This window comes from Chrysoperla carnea, chromosome 2 (assembly GCF_905475395.1).
Source record: "Chrysoperla carnea chromosome 2, inChrCarn1.1, whole genome shotgun sequence".
In the NCBI taxonomy this organism is placed as follows: domain Eukaryota; kingdom Metazoa; phylum Arthropoda; class Insecta; order Neuroptera; family Chrysopidae; genus Chrysoperla; species Chrysoperla carnea.
The window spans coordinates 28,765,919-28,790,886 of NC_058338.1; the positions used below are offsets into that span (position 1 = coordinate 28,765,919).

Sequence of the window (24,968 nt, forward strand, 5' to 3'; positions counted from 1 at the left end):
TTCGTATCTTGGTGCATTATAAATGCAGCGCTTATTTACAAGATATTTTTCTGAAAATTTAAGGTATTAATTTAAGAAGTCAAATAATTGTTTGATTCTTTAAAGAATTTAATTTTATAGCTACTTTTAGATTTTACTGCATGAAATAATTGTAGTATTAGTTTAAAAAAGGCATACTTCTGATTTAGTAGTCAACCCAATATATGAGTACATTACGTTTGATTTGATTAGGATATTTATTATGACTTTAAATTATCTCTGTTTTCTTTATCTTCTGATAACTTTCAAAACTCAATTTTTTTAAATGCTAAAACATACAATTTTGACAAAAATGCAAATTGACAGTTCTAAAAATATTTTTGCATTTTCTCAAAATGCTTGACAACCGGAATCGATTGTAAAAAATTTAAGTTTCCTAGAAGGTAACCTAGATGACGGTTTTTGGTGTCTGTTGCAGTTTTTTTTGGTTTTAACTACCAACCAGCAAACAATTATCGTGCGATAAGGAACATAGTTCTAAAGCTTTAAAGATAAAGTAAACATCAATTCAAGATGCTATATTTATTTAAAAAATTTGATAGAAGATTTTGACGCTTATCGCAAATATTGTGCTTGGAAAAATGAAAGCAAATCCTCCCTGAAAAGTATCCTTAACACGTGATTTTGGCAAATGCATGCATCTCACTAATATTTTAGCAAGCAAATGGAATACTTCGCCATAATAGTTTAATAGTTTAAAATGTAGCTGTAGATGTGTAGAAACTTGAATAATATTAACTCTTATGTTTTGTTTGTTATAATATGAAGCAAGCTTTATAATAAAAAGTCCGTTATTGATTTAATCACCTTTTTTCAATATTGTTAAGTAATTATATTGTAATCAACTTAAAATATTATATTGAATAAATAATAAAATAAAAATATGATAATGATATATTAATGAGTATCAACAATATTGTCTAACATGCGCATCTATATTCAAATTTCACTATCATAGATAGTTATTATTATATTTATATACCAAGATAATATATCTTTTTAGTTGATGATGTAAAAATAATTGAGTTTAAATATAATTGACAGTTTAAAAATGACACTAAGGAAATAGCAACCATTTACTATACTTGAGCTGCGAGTTGTTTCCGTATTTAAATGTTGCGACAGACTGGTGCATGCTCCTGAAGGAGATATGTACGCACTCAGTCTCTCAAAATTATTTAGGAAATAGTAAAAGGAGGTAGTAAAATACATACAGGGCAATATGACGGGCCAAAAAGTGAGTGTCGGCACTAGATTGCTAATTTCTAAGAACTATTTGTAATAACAAAATCATCTTTTTTGATTTTCGAAAATATGTTCTAGAATTTTTATTTCTAGACTTCTAGAAAGCTTGTCTCTTAAATAAAACAAATTTTAATCTTAAAAATTGATTTTTTTTAATTTGAGATTTATCTTATTAAAATTAGCGTAATGACGAACAATGGATGAGCAAATATTTTTTTTAAAATTGATTTTCAAGTGTTCAATGGATAAATAAAACCTTTTTCCTATCCGGAGACAATCGATTTATAAATACAAGCTTCCCCGATTCCTCCATTCCATCAGTTTGGTTTTTATACCACCAACAATAGGAAAGTACTCATTTAATATAGGCATTCGCCTCGATAAAAGATTATCTAGGCTCCGTAAATAAAATGGTCGTAGTATCAAGAATTTTCTTGACTTAAAAATGATTTTTCATAATCCACACACAAAACCTGACATGGTATGAATTTTAAAGGAAGACGTTAACAAGAAGTTTTTAAAATTAGAGCCCCAAGTCGCTACTTTGTTTACAAATTGATATTTGTGAGAGAATCCCGATTTGTAAACAATAGACATCGAATATTCGTTCTAAACTATATTATCTGCAAAATCTATACAAAATATGTTTAAAAAAAGTTATTTTCTTTGAACTGCTAGTTATCCCGGGCTCTAAAATAGTCGCATAGAAACCGTGGTGGATATGACCCTTAACATGTTTCGAAAACTAAAACGAAAATGTTACCAAATCACTGAAATCTTGTGTGCCAATTAATGAGTATAAATATCAACTAATACGCCGTCTTTTTAAATTTCAATACAATTATAGTTGATTGAAATTTAATTGGAAATATTAGGAAATACAGGACAAAACTGACGGGAAAGGAAAGGCAATGATAAATCGAATTTTAAATTTTTTTTTCAAGTATCGGTATTAGATTTTCCGATATATCGATACATTATCGATATTTAAAAAAAAATTTATTTATGAAATATGAATAGCCAGCACTGGATATTATTGATAGGCGGAGTTGTTTTGTTCCAACAATTGAAAAAAAAGTGGCCAAGTAAATTTTTGGTGAAATGTTGAAATTTGACATAAAGGATCCATACCACATATAGAATTGGTTACGCTTTCACCAACTGAGCCACTAGAAAAATTACGGATAAGTATGTTTTAGAATTTTTCATTAGTGCCTTTGGTAATTATCAAAATTTTCCAATAAACCAGCCAAATTAGAAGGTTCTGCCTCGAAACTGTCAGTTTATGAGATAGATTTTTCACTTAATTTTCTAATTAATAGTGTAATTTGGATGATGCAACAAAAATTTCGCCACAATCAGACGCACAAACACATAAAAATTCTAAAGATATGTCTTCTAATAAAAAGATAATGATTTTTCGGGATGAAAACAATGACTTTCTATCAGAATGTTTAAAAGCTTTCTGATAATTCTAACTACAAACAAAAAAGTTTCTTTTTGACTATATTTTCCCAGAAAATAATATTTTATTATTCATATAATGGGATTGAATGGATAATTTTATAAATATTTAATTGTTACCATACACTCACTTTTTTTATTTAGTATCGTAATATAATATTATAAAAACAAATACGTGATTTGATTTAGAAAAATATTATTATATTTTATGATATTTTATAAATATAAAATTGTGTAGAACAAAAATATAATATATAGAGCAGGTTCTGAAAGGAACTGAGTATGCAAAATATTGATGAGGAACGAGAGCTTTTACAATAGGGTATTCTACTATATTTGAAAAAGTACTTCAAAATGTTGATTTTGCTAATTAAAAGCTACCAAAAATTTATTTCGAAAAATACACTCGCTTTCTTGCCAAAAACATAAATTAAACCTTTTTTAAATTGTCAAAAACGCGGGCATCCAATTTGGTGACGTAATATCGGTATCATTATACGAAATAACACAAATAAGTTTGTCAGATATATTCATAGACAACTAATTATAATAAATACAAGCCACTCCCTCTCTTTTTTTAAGAAAATATCCATTATTATTGGAAATTCCGCCCATAGATAAAATGATTCCGCCTTCCGCGTTGATTACAATGCTGACCATAATAAATTTCTCCGAAGAATGAAAAAAAACGATATGCATCGTCCGGGAATCGAAACCGTGCCGCCCGCGTGGCAGGCGAGCATTCTATCACTGAACCAACGATGCTCTTATGATTTGTAATATAAATGTAGTTATTATTGTGGATCTTAGAAATATTCGATTTCCAGAAATTCAGATTCAAAAAGTTAAAAATATTTACTAAAATTATTAACGGTGATAAACTTTAAAAAAAAAACATCATAAGTTAAGAAAAGTGGATCCAATCGGGAGAGTAATCTACTAACACTAGTAAGTGTTCGGGAAATGTACTTATAATCGTAAGCTTTATAAACAAAAAAGTATGCTTTATTTAGGGTAATAATGGTTGTACGATCAATGCTGCTACGATCGATAAAATAAAAACAAATAAAAAAAAAAAAAAGCCTGAAAACTGTATAGTGAGTAAGACAGGAGACACATTTGCAAATCTGCAAACATATCTCGATTGTCATATTTTTCATACTCAACTCATTTCAGAACCCGCAAAAATTACATTTTATATAAAATTATATGAAATTGATAACAAATGTGAAACTTTAAAAACGTTTATGGTTCCATATAATTCGCCGTACAGGTATTAAAAAAATGTTATCAACATTAAGACATTATTTTTATGTTATTTTCAAAGTTAATGGATTAGCTTTTAGTTTATATTTTTACTTGTGTTTAACGAGTTAGATTTTGTGTTAAGGTTGAAGTCTGTAAGTACGTCAACCATCGTAATATAAATGCAATTTTTTTCGTTTGTTTTTTCTAAATTAAAGTATTTTATGATTCTGAGTAAAATTAATGTGCATGAATGTAGGTAGACACGACACTATTTGTGTTTCTACCACCAGTAATACCCGAATTATTCTTTATAGCATACGAATATTTTTCGTACGTTGCAATGAAGAGTAATATTTTAATGAGTAAAGAAGAATTACCAGTTCAATTTCTTTGAGAGAGGCTGTGGCAAGTCAGTTACCCTTCGGTGGCCAGGGATTCTAAAAAAGAAATTATAGGCATGCGTGAACTAATGTCGCAATAGTAGATGTGTGTGTCGCTCGAGGCCACAAACTTGGACTATTCATTGGAATAACATCATAAACAAGTCTGTGAAAAATCAGAACCACCGGATTTGATGCAGACTGTAATATATAAAGTTACTGTAATATACGCTCCATTTCATTATTAGTATTGATATTTTAGTTTAGTTGTGTTTATTATTTTGCTATGCATACTAAAATCATATGATTTATGTTTATTTAATTATTCTTGTTACATATCATTTTTTTTCTGCCACTTTTTATTTATATAACAAAATAATTAGGGATAAAATCATATAGCTATATGATTTTATCCCTAATTATTTTGTCTGTGATGTATTGTATTTCTAACCAATTGTTTTAAAAAAAATATATATGTTTGTCTAGTCCTAATTTGTTTTTAATTTATGACAAATTTTTTTCAAAAATTTTAATTTGACATTTTTTATAACATTAAGATGTAAAGAATTGCAAATTAGTCATAACAGCCTCCCTTAACGCCAAAATTTTTCACTGGAAGCGCTGGCATCGATTTTATTGTCTCTACCATGACAACGCACACAACGAATAATTGAATTAATTTGTATGAAATTTTATAACAACTGAACCAATTAAAACAATTTTAGTTATTTTTGTTGAAAAAGAAATAACCATAATAATTTTTTAGTTGCTGATTACGATTTAAAACTACCATAAATTAAAGATTTCTGTAAAAATTTAAAATAATAAATGAATTTAAATAAATTTATGGCCATCTTTTCTGATATACTTAATGAATAATGACTATTTTTCACTTGAAAAAATTGAAAACTGTGCGGTATATTTTAGCTGTGTAAAACAATCCCTCGAGTGTTATAGAAGAAATAAGTGAGATCAGGAGAGCTGGATGTAATAAAGCGGTGGTTGTTACTTTTAAGCCTATTGAAGCGGGCGGGTATCAAGCTAGTAATTCATATTGCTAGAACACGGAAAATTATTTAAAACAAAAATTATTTTAAAATTAGCCATATCCGTCGTTTTTTTTTTGTTAATAAACACTAGTTAACACAATAATTCCAACCGATCTCAAGTGCCAGCTGTACTCAATCCCTACCTTATTTCAATAAAAAAGAAATATCCAAAATCCAGCCTTCTTGAAATAAACTTTTTCATGGCCTTGCTAGACTCTTACTACTAGATGTATACCTAAGCGAGAAATAAGTTGCCCATATCTCTCATTATCTTAGAACTTAGAGTGTTCCCCCAATATAAAAATTGAAATACTTCGTAAATATAAGCAAATGGTAAAGGAGGTGTATCTTCTTATAAACATCAAATATTATTTTTTTTTTTAAACAGACAACAACAATTTTAATAATAGATGATGCCATTATTCCTAACTCCTCTAAATATTATATATACATACAAAGAAGATTACAAAAGAGTCGTTTTTATAAGCTTATTTTCTTCCGCTTCTTTGTACTTTCTTTGATTTATTTAAGTAGCACATAAAATATAAATACAAACCCATGATAAATTTCCTTGCATATAACAACTGCTTATAATTTGGAACAAAAATCGATATTTATAATTCGTAACGTAGAGATACGTATATTCAGGAATCATATTAAAATATCTATTCATATTAGAAGTTTACAGACACCCCCCCTAGTTTTGATTTGATAAACAATAAAGTTGTAAGAAGTCTTTAAACAATAATTTGCTCCCGATTATTTTTCTATCAAACTGATATTTACAGAAATAGTTACGATAATGGATTTTATGAATTATAACATTAAAAATTTTTTTTTCCAGTGCCGAGTATTCATCTCAGTGCCTTTTAGCTACGGTTATCTCTTTAAGTATTGCATTTTCTTTGTGTTTATTACATATAATATTGAATGCCTGGGCCTGCCAGTGTATCACGACTACTGCAGGAGCTGTCACAGTGGTGAGGAGGAGGAGACAATGTCTCATCTTATCTGTCACTGCCCAGCCTTTGTCATGGGTGGATGGACTTACTTAAGCCAGCCTCTTTCTGACGACCTCTCCGACCTGGAGTCCGTCGACGCCAAAGCTCTCCTGCTGTTGTTCTTAAACAGCTCCAAATGGTTCATGGATTAGTGGCCGGGGATCGGCCAACCCTTTTTCGGTATCACAACAAACCCTATGGTGCGAGTGTGTCCCCCTCAGGACAGCCACTCTAACCAAACCTAACCTACATATAATATATCTCTTACGTACCTTTGTATATAAATATTAAATTGATATAAAGGATCCCGCACAAACATTAAAGAAATAAGGTTTTGGCAACATAGGCTGAATTTAAGGTGTGTAGTAGCTTTCGTCATTCTGAACAAAATTTCCATGACGATGAAGCTCCATTTTCAATATTTTGGCTTCTATGGAGCTTCTATGGAGCACTGAAGATCCAACTAACAGGATCTTTAGTTTGAAAATTGTTTTGAATTCAGTGACTTCGAAAACATACAGTTTAAAACAGCTATGAGTATGCATATTATGTGTTATAAATGTGTGATAAAAATATAAATGTATTATAGCTCACGATGGAGTTAGTGAGCTTTAGTGCTCCATATGAGCCAAAACATTGACAATGGAGTTTCGTGATTATAGAGATTTTTGTTCAGGATGACAAAAATCTCTACGACAAGTTACAAAATACCAACAATACAGACCATTCTACCGACACCCAGTGCCCATAATTTTTGTGCGGGTCCTTTCGATTAACAAATTTGTTTTATGAAAAAATTACAAAAAAACATATTTAAACACATTAAAATCTTTTTAAAATAATTAAGTTTTATGTAGAAAGGTAGTTAGGTAACAGGAAATCATTAAATATAATCAATAAATTTAAAATCAAGACAAATTTCTTCTTCTTTCAAAATATAAAAAAAGAAAGAATCTACACGACATTTTTCAGAAGTTGTTGGTACATTTATTTATTTATTTATTTATTTTGTGTTTAAGTAATGCGTGACAAAACTTTTGTCTCATCATACATGTAAAAGTTTTTTAATTATGTTTCTGTTTATTTCAAATTTATTTAATGTGTTCATTCCTTTTTTCCTTTGTAGAAAGTGGAACATCACATCTTGAGAACATGTTTGCGTGTCAAAAATTATGTGTGTAATTAATTCTCGTTGTGATAATACCATCCTTTGAATTTGGTACAATGGATAATTCTTATTTTGTGCTGTGGACAGGTGTGAAACTTAATATATCAAACAAAATTTTTATTATTTACACCGTTGTCAAGACTAAATTTTTGGTAAACCAACGCAATTTCTTAAAATTTTCATATAATTTTCTACTGTATCACATCATTTTTTCTACAGCTATTCCCAAGTATTAAGTAAGTATTATTCAAAATTTACCAAGTATTATTTTTTCATTTTTTACCCAAGTATTGCCCAAAGTCAATAAAACAAGTGTTAGTTTACCATTCGTTGTCCAAACTTCAAATAAACGAGGTCTGTGGCTGTGACATTATTGAAATTATAATCAAATGTAAAAATTGAAATTCAGTGTTCGATGATACAAAAAATTTTTTAATTTGATTGGCAGATTGCTTCAGGTTTTCTTAAAGTCCATACAGTTTTAGTTTAACTTCTTTACAGATAAAAATGATGCATAGTTTTATAAATGAGTGTAAAAGCAGACGGGTGCTGGTTCCGCTTTTCAAATTAAAAATGCGCTCATTCGATTTAAAAGTACCTATGTCATATTTTGAAAAATTCTGAAACAACCATCACATTTTGATTTATTTTAACAAAACATATACAGGGTGTCCCACGGTGACTGCCCATGAGAAGTTTGTGGAGAACCAGATATAAAAGAAATCTGAAAATTGGTATTCCACCATAACAGCTTGGGATATATCCTTCTAAAATATTTAACGAAACCTTAACGATTAAAGGGGTCACTTAATTACAAAAGATACTCAAAATTATTGTCTTAAGCGAGTATGTAAAAATAAATAGGCATTACATTTTAAATAACGATCTTAGGGCCAACTTCCGGTATCACCGGAAGTGTGACAAATCTGAAAATATTTTAGCCGTATCTATCCCAAGCAGCTATGGTGGAACACCAATTTTCAGATTTATATTATGTCTGGTTCTCTAGAAACTTCTACTGGGCGGCCACCGTTGACACCCTGTATAAAGTTATAAATAAAATATAAATAACACAACCCCAAAACCTATTTCAACTTCAATTTGTTGTGTTTGTATTGCTTTGGGATGTTGCATAGATTAAATTAATGATTGATTCCAACCACAATTTGGTTTTGAATAAAAACAGTAAACAATTCTATTTAATTAATTAATGAATAAATTATAATATGTAATTGTCCGTAATTAGTTTATAAAATTATTATTATTAATGAAGCAAAAATATACGAAGTGTCTCATTTTAACCATCTAACATTATTTTACCCGGAAAAAGGTCATCTTAAATTTCAAAGTTCATTCAAATCAAAACGAATGTTCGTTCATAACTTACAAAGAAAACTTTAATCTGAAAGTTATTAAAAATAATAATTTTCTTGAATAATAATATTTGGATGAAATTTAATACAATTCGTATACAAATTTCCATAGAAGGTGCAGGCCCGTAGTTATTATATTATTTATGATAGATAAATCTTTCCTTAGAGTCGAGTTGCTTGAGAGTGCAGGTCTAAGTAGGTGTTAAACTCCATCTAAGGCTAAATATTACCACGAGACCGATATCGAACAAGTACTTTGACGGGAAGTTGAAAAGCACTTTAAAGAGAGAGTTTAATAGTACGTGAAACCGTTTATAGGGGTAAACCTGAGAAACTCAAAGATCGAATGATGAAATTCATTAATATATCTGTTTTTTTGAAAAAAATTATATATATTTAAAAAAATATATATATATTTAAAATATTAAAATAATAATTATTATTTGTCGATTAAAATAGAAATTATGCATTTTTCATCATGTAGGGCGTTGCAACTCATTATATATTAATCGAATAATATTTATTTGTGTTGATTACTGATAGAGACTAAAATTAGTGACTCCTGGTCTATGAAAATCTAGATCAAATATTACATATGAAAAATTAACCATTAAAAATTTATTTGATAACTTTATACAGGCCGGATGTTTGTTAAAGTGATATAAATATTGAATTAGGTTATACTTAGATTTATATGCAACATATTTGACCAATAAACCGAGAGTGGAAATTGTAATGGTTGGATATATTATCGATTCCCGGTTTATTGTTAAAATATGTTGGGAATTGTATTATTGCAAAGCCCTAATATAACATGAATCAATATTCGTATTGATTTATCAATCACCCCTATATAAAAATCATAACAAAATAGAGAAATATAAAATTTATTAGACTATAGCGTGTGTAAAAGATTAGATAATTGGTTGTGTAAGACGGTACAATGACGTAGAAAATTTTTTAAGTAAACAATAAAATATTTTTTTGCTTGTATTTATAATTAAATATTATATTATTATTTTGTGTAAAAAATTCGTCAAATGTGCAACTTTGTTTAAAGATTACAAAAGGTTATGTAATTGAAACGAAGTTTCTTATCGCTTGGTTTACGTATATTTGGCGGATGAAGGTTACACTGAAGAAAATATATCATTTTGACTGACGTATAACTTTTATACTATGTATCCCTATATATTATAAATGTGTTTGTTTGTTTGTTACGCTTTTACGCAAAAATTAATGAATGGATTTGAATGAAATTGAACAATAATGTAGCTCAAACATCAGAATACCACATGAGCTATAATTTAAGAAAAAAATGCTAGAAGGGCATATTTTTAAATGAAATTTCCTATGAAAGCGGACGATTTTCGAAAAAATCGTTCAGATGAAAAATGTAAGTTTCCCTCATCAAATTCTGCAACATTTGTTTCAGTTATTTTTTGGTTGGTTAACTGCAAAACGAGCCATTAGCCATTATAGATTAAAATGATCCACCCTGTATAATATATATTGAAATGTATTTTGCGTTTTTACCGGGAAATCTCATGTATTTACTTTCGAGTTAAAATTTTGTATATACAATTACACTGAATAAAATATCATATATACTTGAAAAATAGTCCATGAATTGATATGAAATTAAAACTTGCATAGTAAAATTATGACAATAGAAAATGGCAGTTTGTATGAAAAACCGTCCGCTTTGAAACCATTATATTTTAACTGTCGGCATAGTAACCGTAATCATTAATTATGAAAAAGGGGTGAAAAATTATTTATGCTATCAACCAAATTTTTGTATAGGTGTTCGTAAAATCGCCTAATTAGTTCATTTTCGGTTGTCTGTCCGTCTGCCTGTCAACAGGATAACTCAAAACGAAAAAAATATAAAGCTGAAATTTTTATAGCATGCTCAGGACACAAAAGGTGAGGTCGAGTTCCTAAATGATCAACCTTATTTCAATTGGGTCTTGTGTCCGTAGAACCGATCTTGTGAAATGTTTCTTATAAAATAGTAAACAACTTTTGTTTCAAACTTTTTTTCGTCAACATCAATATTTACCCGTGAGAGTGCAAATGAGGCGCAAATTATATAGTATGTGAGGCTATCTAAGAGCGGCTATCTTTCTTCACTTACATGACGTAAAAAAAACAAAGGATTGCGTAGTCAACACCGTCTTTACGGTGTTGACTACGCAACAATTAACTCAGTAAATTGTTTGTTTTCACTTCATTATGCTTCCAAGTATATGTATAAAACTGAAGCCCATTTCGGGAAAATCTCAATGTAGGCAATGTTCATAGATATGTGTTTTTAAGTTCTTGTTTTTGACCATTAACAAGTCTAAATAATTGAAGACAAAATTCTTTTTAGTTTATGAGACCTACGGACCCCATTTTATTCAAAAAATTTAATCTAAGGTCAATTTAAATAAAAATACATTTACCTATTTTGTACCTACAATGATTTTATAAAATAAAATAAAAATTGGATGTAATCATGAGTCATGAAAGCACAAAATGAATCTATATATTATGTAAGTTGAATTTCCGATTTTACCTATATTAATGACATGTGTTTCACTATAAGGTATACGAAATCTGTTTTGTATAGGAAACTTGAAATATGATAGATTTCTTAATTACAATATAATCGCGTGACTGTACGTGTATATTATATTCATAGCTCTACCTACCTATACATGTTTGATCTACACCACTAGTCGGTCGGTATCAGCTACCTATATAGATTTATAAATATTAATATTTTGCAACTGGATATTAAACAGCGCCACAAATAATTCTACAAAAGTTTATAATTATTTTCAACTAAATAAAGTTTTCAATGCTCATATTACTTATAAGGGTCCAATTTGAGTTTTCCAACTTTAATTAAAAATGAAATAAATCACAAAATGTAATGTTATCTTTGTAATATTTTTATTACTTGAATATAAAGTATAATTAATTCATTGAATATGAAAAATGATCGCGTCTGAATATTCTACAGCTGTTAAAATTTGCTTGAGGTAATTTTCGAATACTTATATTGATGTGAATTTTGTGCGTGGCATCAATATTTTTAAGCGTTACAAACTTGGGACTAAACTTAGTATACCTTGCATATTACATATATGCATGGTATAAAAAAAATTATGAAATTATATGTATATACAAGTTGTTGAAATTCAAAGTTCTATTATTTTAAATGCATAACTCTTATGGACACTTACTACTTCCGTTATAAATAAATTCAGATATATCAAGATTTTGGTGATGATATAAAAACACTTTTATTTTATTTCGATACAAGAAAAAAGCATAACAAAAAACAAAGAAGAAGAAAAAAATTAATTAACAGTGATAAAATCTTACGCATGTATCCAACAATAAAACGATGTAAACAATTATTTATACGTAAACATCCAATTATTTAACAACAGAACGGTTACTCTTTTTATTTATTCAAAAATAATGATAAAATTAATACCTACGTGATAAGAAAGGTAATTTTTATAATTTTTTTTATATTTATTTTGTTTTTGATGTCGACTTCCATTATTATCATACTTGAAGAAGTTTCATTTGTTGTTTGTGTTTGATTGGTAATTGAAAATAAGAAATATGGAAAATTTCCACACTTTGACGATTGTGCATTTATGTTAACAATGTATTTTTGTTTGTTTTACAGTTCTCTTTGTTTGTCAATTTATTTTTTACTACTTTATTCTTCAGTTACTCATTTCTTACAATGTTTTGATTTTTGTTATTTAAATACACGCTTATAATAACTTCACCTGTAACAAACAATTGAATAAAATCTAGGAATACTACAATTTAATAAAATCAATTTTTCTTCCAAATCAATTTCATCACCTTCAAAGCAGTCCCCTCCCGATGCAATGCACTTATGCCAACGGATTTTCCAATCTTCGAAACACTGGTTGTAGTCACTTTCCGGGATTGCCTTCAATTCCGTCTTCGCTGCGGCTTGAATCTCTATCGTATCAAAACGGTGTCTCCAGTCTTTTGAGCTTGCGGTACAGCCAGAAGTCGCACGGCACCAGATCGGGTGAATACGGTGGTTGCGGAACGATATGGGTTGATTTTTTGACGAACTGATTACGAATTATGGGTGCAGTATATCGGAATTTATGTTATTTACGTAATTTTCCGTTAAAATGAACAAAAAAAAAGACAATAATTTTAAAAATATTTTATAAAGATAATTTCTGTTTTTCATGATTCTAGGCATTCAAGGAATTTGAAATTTGTCTCATCATCCTCAAAGTTTAAAGGGTTTCTTTTCTACTATATTTCAAATATATACTGCACTATACATTCACAGTAATGACCTAGATGATTCCATGTTTTCTTTTTTCACTGTGTACAAGATAAAATCAAGTACGTACTTACCCAGAAGACATTCCTCCGTTAAACCTGCATCAGCTGTCAAATATCGCTATTCATAGAAGTTATGAAGAGCTATTTATATTTAATAAAATAACTCGTTTTTCACATAAAAATAATTTATAGTCTGCCGCTAAGTATCGTAAGTTTCAATAAGATATTTTGGAAGACACCAACACCATTTAACTTGTTTGACTGCTTAGGCACTGTGCAGTGAAGGTCAGTTCCTTTACTCAGCATCATGTAGAATAACCTATCTATATAGGTAGGTATAATACATACATAAATTGAATAATAATAATTATTTTTTTATTGCATATTAAAAATATATAAATGAATAAATATTATGTGAAGTATGTACAGTTCATTTATCATTTTATGTTAAAAAATTATTTAATAAACATATAATCAATTTATCATATTTTTTTGTCTTCCCATTTTGGAGTTGACTTTCTCTGAATGTGTTATATCATCATTTTTCATTCATTAAAAAAGTTCTTGTAAAAAAAAAAAAGATTTTTTAAAAATATTTCAACTAACTTGAAAAATATACTAAAAATTAAAAATTATATAATAAAAAATATTTGTGTCGAATTTAACCTTTTAACCGGTACGTCGACTTACTTATTAAGCAACTCGACATTAACCTACGAAAACAATTTTTGGATTTTTGTATTACCTTAAATATTGTAAAAATTTGAAGGTTCACTTTGGGAACCAATTTTCTACCCATTCAAAAACCTGTCATTTAGAAACGCTTTATCGAATCGCTTCCGCATTCGCCAGTCTGCATATTTCGAAAAAAATGATATAAAATTATGTTTTGAGACCCCGAACCAAAATGAGGAGTATTATAAGTTTGACCGCTATGTGTTCGTGTCTGTATGCCTGGTTGGTCATCTGTGGCATCGTAGCTCCTAAACGGATGACCCCATTTTTTATTTTGTTTTGTTGTAAAGCAATGTTTCAAATGGTAGTTTAGGACTCCCTACCCGAAACAACTAAAATATAGGCGATGATCTTCAAAATCGATTCAGTTTGGAGAGAGCTTTGTTTCAAATGCGAGTTTAGGGTTTCGTACAAAAAACATTTTCCAGGGGTGTTCTAAATTTTGTAAATTTCACTTGCGTAATTTTAATTTCAAATTTCATTTAAAATATTTTTTGAGTAAAAACTCTTATAGCTTTCCTTTATCATATACAAATTTGAGGCAAAAAATGTTTTAATAGGTAAAATAAAATAAATAAATTAAATTTATAAGTACTTAAACTTACATCATATTTTATAATAAAAAAATAAAAAAATAAATTCGGTAATTGTCGCTGCTTTCAACGAATTCAACAAGATAATAAAGATGTGAGGTAATCATTAATTGATGTTAATAATTACTAATTATCGTTTTAACATAAATCGGTATTGTGTCTTTAAGAATCAGTTTTATGTAATTAAATATAATTAAAAGGAACTCGTTGAAAAATAATCGATACAATTATAGCTGTTAGATAAAAACAAAATTTACTCACAAAATTTATAGATAGAGCAAATGCGACAAAATCGCCAAGGGCAGCAGTCACCTATCTTAAGGAATTCATCAAATGGTATACAAATCGTTGATCAAATATGAATAGTAGCTGACACAAGGATCAGTTTCATTTTCCATTAAGATTTTCCGTACATTAAACTTAAATTAAAGTTGGGTTTGAGGTATCATATTCTTGAAGTGAAAACTTCTATAGACCCGTTAGACGATTTTTGGTAGGGTAAAATCTTATGGATTCGCATCAGCAATGCTACTTGCAGCACCATCATTGTCGCCATCGTTTGCAACATGCAATAATTGTAGCTATATATATATAACACCGTAACCTAAAAACTTTTTTCAATTGAAAAAACGCCACCTATGTAATAATAATTAAAGCTATAAAATTAATTATTAACTCAGTGATTCTGATCTTTGATAAGTTCTGTTTGCTGTTCATAGAAGGCGTTTGATATAAAATTTTAAATAATGATTAATTTTAGTTTTGTTTATATTTATATAATAAATAAATAAATTTTTCGTTTTAGAACGAAAATCGAACATTCAACAAAATTAAAAGTATAATGATTATAATTTCATTAATTTATTAATTCAACCTTTTTATTGAAGGCTTCTGTTAATAATTTATACTTTATTTAAAGATTCTTATAATTATATTTCTTGCCTTTTAAACAATTTTTTTGAATTATTAGCGCATAAGAAATTTGGATGATAGCAGTTGCAGTAAATTAATAAAAGTAGTAATATATATGACGAAATACTATGTCCGATCTATCTGTCAAATATACGTCTAAGTAGTCGTTTAAAATGCTTATATTATTCGTATTTCCTAACATATAACCTAATTTCAATTTCAAGTTTAATTTTTAATTTACCATATACCGTTTAATATATTTTTATATTCTGAGAAATACGTTAAAACAGCATCGATATTCCCTATTATGAAGAATAGATAAAATTTTTAATTAATTGAATTGATCTTTGACGAATAACACTATCCGTAAGATATAGCGTATTTCTTCAAGAGTTTCTCAGCCATATCATATAGCAGGTATGAGTCTTTTAGTATATTTGTGTGGATAACTTCCTGATTTAGCCGCTTAATTAGTTTCTTTGCAAGTGGTGAGGAGGAGGAGACAATGTCTCATCTTCTCTGTCACTATCCAGCTCTTGTCATGAGAAGATAGACTTACTTGAGCCAGCCTCTCCTTAACGACCTCTCCAAATGGTTCATGGAGTAGTGGCCGGGGATGGGCCAACCCCTTTTCGGTATCACAACGGACCCTATGGTCTAAGTTTATCCCACCCCAAGACAGCCACTCTAACCTAACCTAACCTAGTTTATTTGCAACCACCACCATAGAATTAATTTCAATTTAAAACGACAGCGATGTGTTGATGTCATTTTATTAAAAATGTTTGACCAATATATAAGTGAATTTATGATTCACAAACTTTGTTTCCAAATTTTAATTATTTATTTCATTTCCTGTAAAATTTATTGGACAAGTTGACAACATATATGATAGTTAAAAGGATAACATGCTTTACAATTATAATTATCAACAATAAATATCATTTAAATATTTAATTAAAATATTTATCACAAATCATGACACAATGGTCAGTTCATATAATATACAATGATTATATTAGTTGCTTCAACTGAATGGAATGAAATGAAAACTAAAGCTCAAAAACTGAAACTAGCTATCGCAAAAGCAAAAAAAAGAAGAATGCTAAATTAAACAGAAAGCTCTCTTTAACGACCTCTCCGACCTAAAATCCGTCGACGTCAAAGCTCTCTTGCTGTTCTTAAACAGCTCCAAATGGTTCATGGAATAGAGGCCGGGGATGGACCAAACCTTTTTCGGTATCACAACGGACCCTATGGTCTAAGTTTGTCCCACCCCAAGACAGCCACTCTAACCTAACCTAACCTAGTTTATATGCAACCACCACCATAGAATTAATTTCAAAACGGTCTATCATTTTTGTAAAAGTAGTTTTCATAAAATTTTAGCAAATTTCTTTGATCATGCCTACATACCGTTGACGCATTACAAGAGTATTTACAAAATATAAAACGTCAAAATCATAATGAACAATTTTTTTCTCACACTTTGTGTTCTTATATGCTCGAAAGACCTTTTATATTAAATTTTAACTTTTCTGAGATTTTTATATAAAAAATAACAACATCATAATTGTTATTAATGTGACAAATAACAGACACAAATATTTTTTCGAATAAATTTTAATTTTTGTTACTAATTTCCATAACTTTACTCAGGCCAATCAGTTCTTCAAAATTATTATCTTTATCATTTTGGGGTTAAGTGGTGCTTTCAAATCTAAAAAAAAGACAATAGGTACTAGACAAAGTAACCAATACAATAGTCGATTATCACCTATCCAATTTTCAACTGAAATAAATGATATGTTTTCTAAATATGTACTTTAATTAATAAAATAGTATGATTAATTATGTTATGTCAATAATAATTATTTTAATTATTATTGTTAAAATTAGGCACCAATATATTAATAATTATAACAAAATAATATTTAATCAGAAAATTGAGTGTGGGTGTTTTACAAAATAATTATGTCAAATATTAAATTTAAAAAAAAACTTTTAACAAAAAGAAAATTAAAATATTGCAATGTTAATTCAAAATATATATATTTTAAATGTTTTCGTGCATATTTAGTATTATTTTATTACTTATATTTATTATATATATACTTGCTAGAATTTTAATAACTTTTAATAACACAGCCGTAGGACATCATTAAAAAAATACTTGGATTTCTTAACATAATTGTGACTATTACTATAACTATTTTATATATTTTTAAGAAGTGTTAAGACATAATTGATATAATTTAATAACATTATTATTATTAATAAAATCATATTAGTAATAATCAGGTATGATCAAAGTAACACGAAACTTTAATTAGTTATATAAAAAAAATTAGTTACCTATCTTCTTTCACGCACAAACATTGCTGTCAAAATAGTTCAAACCTTTAGGTGTACAATCGAGTTGCGCACATTATCTTTTGTGTCTAGCGATTGTGATTTTCAAACGTTAATATTATTACCCAGGCTATAAACCTTTTTTTCCTAATTTATAAGCGAACAAGAAAGTTATGGCGTGTAAACGAGATATCTTTTAATACTAAAATTCTATAATTCATGAATGTTAATTAAAGAAAATTGAAAAAATACACTCGAACCCGGACTTCTTGGATTTGTGCCAAGCGTCCTACCAATTGGGTCACTCGAGCTCTAAGCATAGAGTGCAGTTTTTTTCTACTCATAGAATTTTTATTTTTACTTTGTTTATTTACTTATTTTTATTTTTATTTTTTGTGTTGTTAGCTTTTAATCATGTATACGATATGTACTTACATCAAAGTCTCTCGATTCTAATCGACGATTTTAATATGATACACACAGTGTAAGCTAAATATTGACAAATATCTTGTCTAGTAATCTTAATTAAAGAGAATTGAAATAATTCAATTGAAGATTTCCAAAATAGTTACAAGGTGTATACCCCCGTATACTCTCCGTTATAGTACTGTCTTAATCTATATTTTCAAGAACAAAACTCGAACCAGGACTCGAACCTGGACTTACCAATTGGGCCATTCAAGCTCTAGACACAGAGTGCAATTTTTTCAGCTCATCGAATTTTTATTTTTACTTTGTAAATAAATTGTAATAACTTCTACGTCCACTTCAATATTCTCAATCATGTAATATTAAATTGTCAATTGGAAATCTTAGACATCAATTTAGAAGAGAGTGAATGACTTAGGATGCACATATTTCTTCTAAAGTAGTAATCAATTCTGATTATTCATGAAGTTGTAAACATCATTTTTACACAATAAACTATAAAAATATCTAAGATCTTATATCTGGTACTATAAACATTACCAATATAATTACTTTGTTGCAAAAATATCTTGTCAGGTTTATTGTAATTTATTGCACTTTTGTAGAGGCGCCTTCAGTTCCATTCTCCGTATAGAAATAAAGATTTACTTGTTGTAATTGTATGTAATTTGAAAATGTTAAGAGAGTTATTAAGTTGTCTTAACTATTTTCAATTGACTTAAATTAATGTATGTATTCTTTTAAAATATAAAAATTCCACGTTGTTGAACGGTTTATACCGGTTACTTCTTAAATCATATTATAATGTCCATTTAACACAATTGTGATATTTTTTTTCAATAATATTCAACTACAGCTGATTTTCCTGCTTCTTAAGCTAATTCACCGTCTTATAAATAGCCATTTGCAATTTTTCCAAATATTCAGTGAATTTTAAGGTACTATGTTTAACACGGAAGTGTGATTCGTAAAAAGTATTCACGGAATGACATTTACTATTTATCATAAATGTTAATACATACTCTTTCTTAAATCACTATCAGTACATAGTATAAAACAAGGTCGCTTTTCGCTGTCTGTCTCCTATGTATGCTTTGATCATTAAAACTACGCAATCGATTTTCATTTTTTTTATTCATAGAGTGATTCAAGAGGAAGGTATGATTGTATAGTACATGAATAATATAGTAGAAAAATACTGATAATTTTAGATGTTTCTAATGTGATGCCGTAAATAAGAGCAGGTCGTGTGAAGTCGGAGCAGGTCGCTAGTAAATCATATAATACATATAAAAATTTTTTTTTTTAATAAATAAATTTTACTGTAGTTTAAACAGACCAGCAAATTTGAAACATTTTTTCGTAAACATCACTGTTTACCCGTGAGGGCGAAAAATAAGTATCTATTATTTTATGAATCACATCTATTTTTCTAGAATGTTACGTCTTTTCTTATTAAAATTAGTACTCACAGAGTTGCTTTTACTTCACGAACTTTGGGTGCATTGAACCCGTCATTGTGCACTAAAGACTCCCATATCATAAAAATAGTTATTTTCGGTAGATTTCCTTGATTTGCCTTTGAAAATCCTGGATCGATTTTTGGTGGCATTTGATTCTTCACTTTCAGAAATGATATAACATAGACAATACCCCTTTAAACGATATATTATTAATACTACTGTAGACACTATTTTATTGGCATTGCTTTATGTTTCCGGTGGAGCCAAAAAAATCGTTTTAAATTATTTCAAATATTGTGACTATTTTACAATTTTTTTCATATTGTTTTTAATACAGGCTCTACTCGATCTATATTTTCATAAAAAATTAACAAAAAGCATTTTTGTTTTTCATGAAAAAGGTATATTCGTGGCTTGCTGTTAAAAAATCGTTCCGTTCATTAAACCAAAAATTTACTTTGTTTTATTCTATATCCTAGAAATCTATTCTATTTATTAATGATAGAAAAAATAAGTAAAACAAATATGCCAAATAATTTTAGCAATTAATCTTATAATATTTAATTTATGTGTTCTCCATATATTTGATCCCAAAGGCGTATTATCATGTAAACATCATAATTTTTGATAAATTATAAATTATTGTGACTAAAAGGTCGTATTGTAATGATGTGTTTATGAGTTTTATACATTATTTATTACACTAAAGGCATTACTAATTTTAAATTGACTAAATAAATTATTTAAATAATTAATTTTCTTTGTATGTACCTTTTCGAAACTAATAATTTATTATGTAATTACTTCATTAACATAATTTTTTCACACACCTACACAATAAGTCGATGTTTTTAAAAAAAGACAAGCCCACTTGTAGGCGGTAGTGGAATTTATTTATATTTGTATAAATTTTTTATCAACAGTACCTTGTAATTAATATCAATTTTTGGCAACTATTTAATGGTATACGCCATTTATGTGTAAAAAGAATAATTGTTTGTGTGTGTCAAAGCCTATTTTGAATAAAATATTAATCCTTAAGGTAGTACGAGCGCCAAGGCAAGTTTAGAATTTTGGTTGAAATTATTTGTACCTTATTTTCAACTTAAATGATTTTGTGAAGACTTCATGAATGTAGACGAAAAATAATAATACAATTTTTCGATATCTGCCTTAGTTTTCGAAAGCAAAATAATTAAACAAAATTTTCAATTTTCGATATTTTGAAAATTACTCCAGATATCGAAAAATTTTATTCCTATTTTGTCTTAAATTGAGCTTGAAAAGATTTTTGCTCGATTCAAAGAGCAACAATTTAAATTTTATGCACAGGAGCTGACTGTTTTTGAAATCCAATGGAGGTGTTTTGTAAAGCTGTTGGCAAAAATCAAGATATGAAAATTGAAAATAAACAAGGAAATGGAAAAATGCAAACAGAGCAAAAGGCGACAAGAGCTTCGAGTGATATTTAGTAGAAATGGTTGGTGAATATATTTCACACAAACTTTTATTTGACAATCTAGATTTTCACCTTCAGCTGCTGTACTATAGGTAGTAACGTGTAATTGACAAAGTTGATATGCATTCTACTAAATATTAAATCTCTTATGTCAAATAATAATATTTGGTTCTGCTGCATTTGCTTCATTTTCCTTTAATAATGAAGATATAGTCAGTATTGTCTTTCATCTTTAATAACAATAAGATAAACTGATTGACACCTCATTTCTTGTTTAGCTTCATCAGTTTGAATATTTCGACTATTTGAATGTATAATCGGATGAATACATCCGCATAGATACAATCTTATTCGTTCATAAATGCATCATTTGCTCACGATAGAAAATTAAGAGGTAGTTGTGTACCAAATCTACTAAAATTTTCGTACAGAAGATATTTTAAAAAGTAATTATGAAAACGAAAATATACATAAATATACGGTTTTAAGTTTTGAGAATTGAGCTGTAAAACTTGGAACTGAAAACAAACAATTAACTGAGTTCATTGTTTAAATACCATGTATAGAGAGTGTTAATTAAGCAATGGTTTGTTTTTTTACGTGATGTAAGTAAAGAAAAATAGTCACTGTTACTCGCAAAGTAATAAAAGAATCTTTCTTCTCACTTCTTCAGTGCACACAGTATATGCTTCTACATGTATACATACTATATTTGTTCTAACTTAATTTGACTCAATTTCACGCTATAAGCATTTCAGCTTGATATCTTTTTTCGTTTTTGAGTTGGCGTATTTACAGACGGACACGCAGAAAGATGGATAAACAGACAGACAGGCAACCGGAAATGGAATAATTAAGTGATTTTATGAACACCAAGGTATACCAAATTCTGAAAAAAATATTGAAAGAATGGTTTATGGTGATCTGCTATAAGAAATACTTTTTGTTTTAACTATTGTTCGGATTTTAGGTTGGATTCAATATTTTTAAATCAGAGTGTACTTCAAATACATTTTATGTATTTACGTTCACATACAACTTTCAATAAAAAAACATAAAACCTTTAATTTTAGTACTTAAAATGAAGGGAACAAATAGGAAAAACAAAGTTTATGAAATAAACATATGTGCGGTCGATTATATAAAATATAACATTCGTATAAAATCATACATTATATACAATTTTATCTTAGGTTTGCAAAAAAAACAATGAAATTTTTGTTGTTGTAATTTTATTCATAAATTCATAAAAAATTTGAATATTTTCTTTTACGACTCTTTCAACACACGAAAATATTCTCTATAGACCTGGTAAATGATATAAAAATGTAAAAATTCACTTTTTTAGAATCGTAATGTTTGGTCCAGTGATCTTAAGTGGACCGAGGTATAAAAAAAAGATTCCACGCGTTGAATGCCGCATACAAAATTGAATTTGTAATGAACTTGATATATTCATTAATGTTAAAAGACACAACTTCTTGACTTGTGTCAAAAAAGCATATCTAGAGTATAATACGCCTGTCACAAAATTGGCATTGATATGATACGGGCTATGGCTCTGCGTTTTGTGAATCGATTGTGGATAAAAATCAATTTTCCGTAAAAAAAATTAATTTATTTATTCCTAAAATAATCAAATCAAATCCAATCAATCCAAGTACATTTTTATACCATGTATATATGAAATATATCATGGTATACTAAGTTAAGTCAAAGTTTGTAACGCCTAAGATATTGATGCTACCAACAAAATTTTGGTATAGGTGTTCATAAAATCACCCAATTAGTCCATTTCCGGTTGTTTGTTTGTCTGTCTGTAAACACATTAACTCAATAACGAAAAGAGAAACCAAGCTGAAATTTTTATACCGTGCTGAGGACGTAAAAAGTGAGGTCGAATTCGTAAATGAGCAACATTAACCGAGGTAGAACCAAAGTCTCAATGTAAAAAATGTTTACATTCCTTATAAAAAAAATAAACAACTTTCGTTTGAAACATTTTTTCGTAAACATCACTGTTTACCCGTGAGAACGCAAATTAGCTTAAAAACATTATATAGTTTGTATATACAGGTACCTATCTGATCTATGCAAAGAATACTCGAGCAGTTATTCGTAATGATTTAATAACTAGGGCAGTTATTAAAATTATTAATAGAAATTTTTCGAAGATCTACCTTGTATAAGTATACCTACATAATTTATCGAAATTAGTCTCTTCAAACTTTTATCCTAAATAAAATCTTTTTCCCGAAATAAGTAGTAGAATAATTTTTACTTTTTTATCAACTCGTCTAAACTAGTATACTAGTATCACCTTAGAACTTCTTCTTGTCACTTCTGTTATGTTGGCTGCAATAATGCTATAAATTTGAACGATATTAATTTGTTGACTTACATTTGTTTGAAACTCCTACATAGTCTATACTTTGTCTCTCTAATAATAAAAGTCTTCTTTCTATAACCTAAAGTCTATACTTAACTAATAAATAACAATAATATTAAATTTATACAAAATATAATAAATAATGTAATAACAATTTTGAGAGGGAATCACAATATTTCATGAAAGGTATTATTAATAAATTAAATCATATAAGTACACAATTTAGTATAGAATATATTGGCGTCATAACAATCTCGAGTAAAAGCTAATATTTGTACTTGAAAACAAAATCACGTAGACAGATCTTATATCGGTTGCTTGCACTCAGGTAATGAAACTTGGTTTTCATACATTTTTGCCTCATAGATTAAGAAGGGGATGTTATCAAAGTAAATAATACAGAGTAATACTAACAAACTTCTATTAAAATTTTAGTTATAATTTATATATTCGCTGTTCATTAAAAGGTAACAAAAAGAACCAAAATGGCAATTTTGATAAAACAAGAATGTAATCCTACAAAATTTGGAACATACTTTTCAAATTTTTGATCAAAATTAACCTAGATCAAATAGGTCTCAAGAATGTAGAGTCCTGGTCCCGGAATTTAACACATGAGTGATAGCTAACGCAAAACGGACATCGCAGCTAAAAAGATTGACCCAAAAATAGTGGGTTGCAAAAAAAAATTACATTAAAATCCGATGAAATTTGCCTGTAATATAAAAAATCGAATTTTTTAACTTTATGACGTCATTAAAATCCAAAGAATTTAATTTTGGTCTATCACATCCAACTATTATCCGATTTTGATAAACCAAGAATGTAATCCTAATGAATTTGGGTCATACTTTTCAAATTTGTGATCAAAATTAATCAAGCTCTAATAGGTTTCAAGAATGTAGAGCCCTGGTACCGAAATTAAGCATATAAGTGAGAGCTAGCGAAAAAATGACATCACAGCTGAAAATAATGATCCAAAATTAGTGGAAAATTCCTATAAAATCGGATCAAATTTTGCTTTGTTCTCAAAAAAATCGCATTTTTTTACTTTAAGGCGTCATCAGAATCCAAAAAATTTAAATTTGCTCTATCACATCCAAATTTTATCCAATTTTGATTAACCAAGTATGTAATCCTACTAAAGTTGAGTTTTCAAGCGCCAAGAACTTCTCGATTAATAATAGGTTCCTCTTATTGTACTTACACTATTATTTTACCAAGAATAATAACAAGAATAAACATCACCTAACAACAGGTAGATAGATACCAAGGTGTAGTGTTTACCTTCTACCTACGCTAACACCAAATAAGGTAGGCAT

At 28.4% G+C, this 24,968-nt stretch overlaps 1 protein-coding gene across 1 annotated transcript in view; it reads right to left on the bottom strand.

The window, feature by feature from the left end:
* Positions 1-24,968, bottom strand: part of LOC123293461 (neural cell adhesion molecule 1) — a 486,456-nt gene that overhangs the window by 460,625 nt on the left and 863 nt on the right. The window lies entirely within an intron of this gene.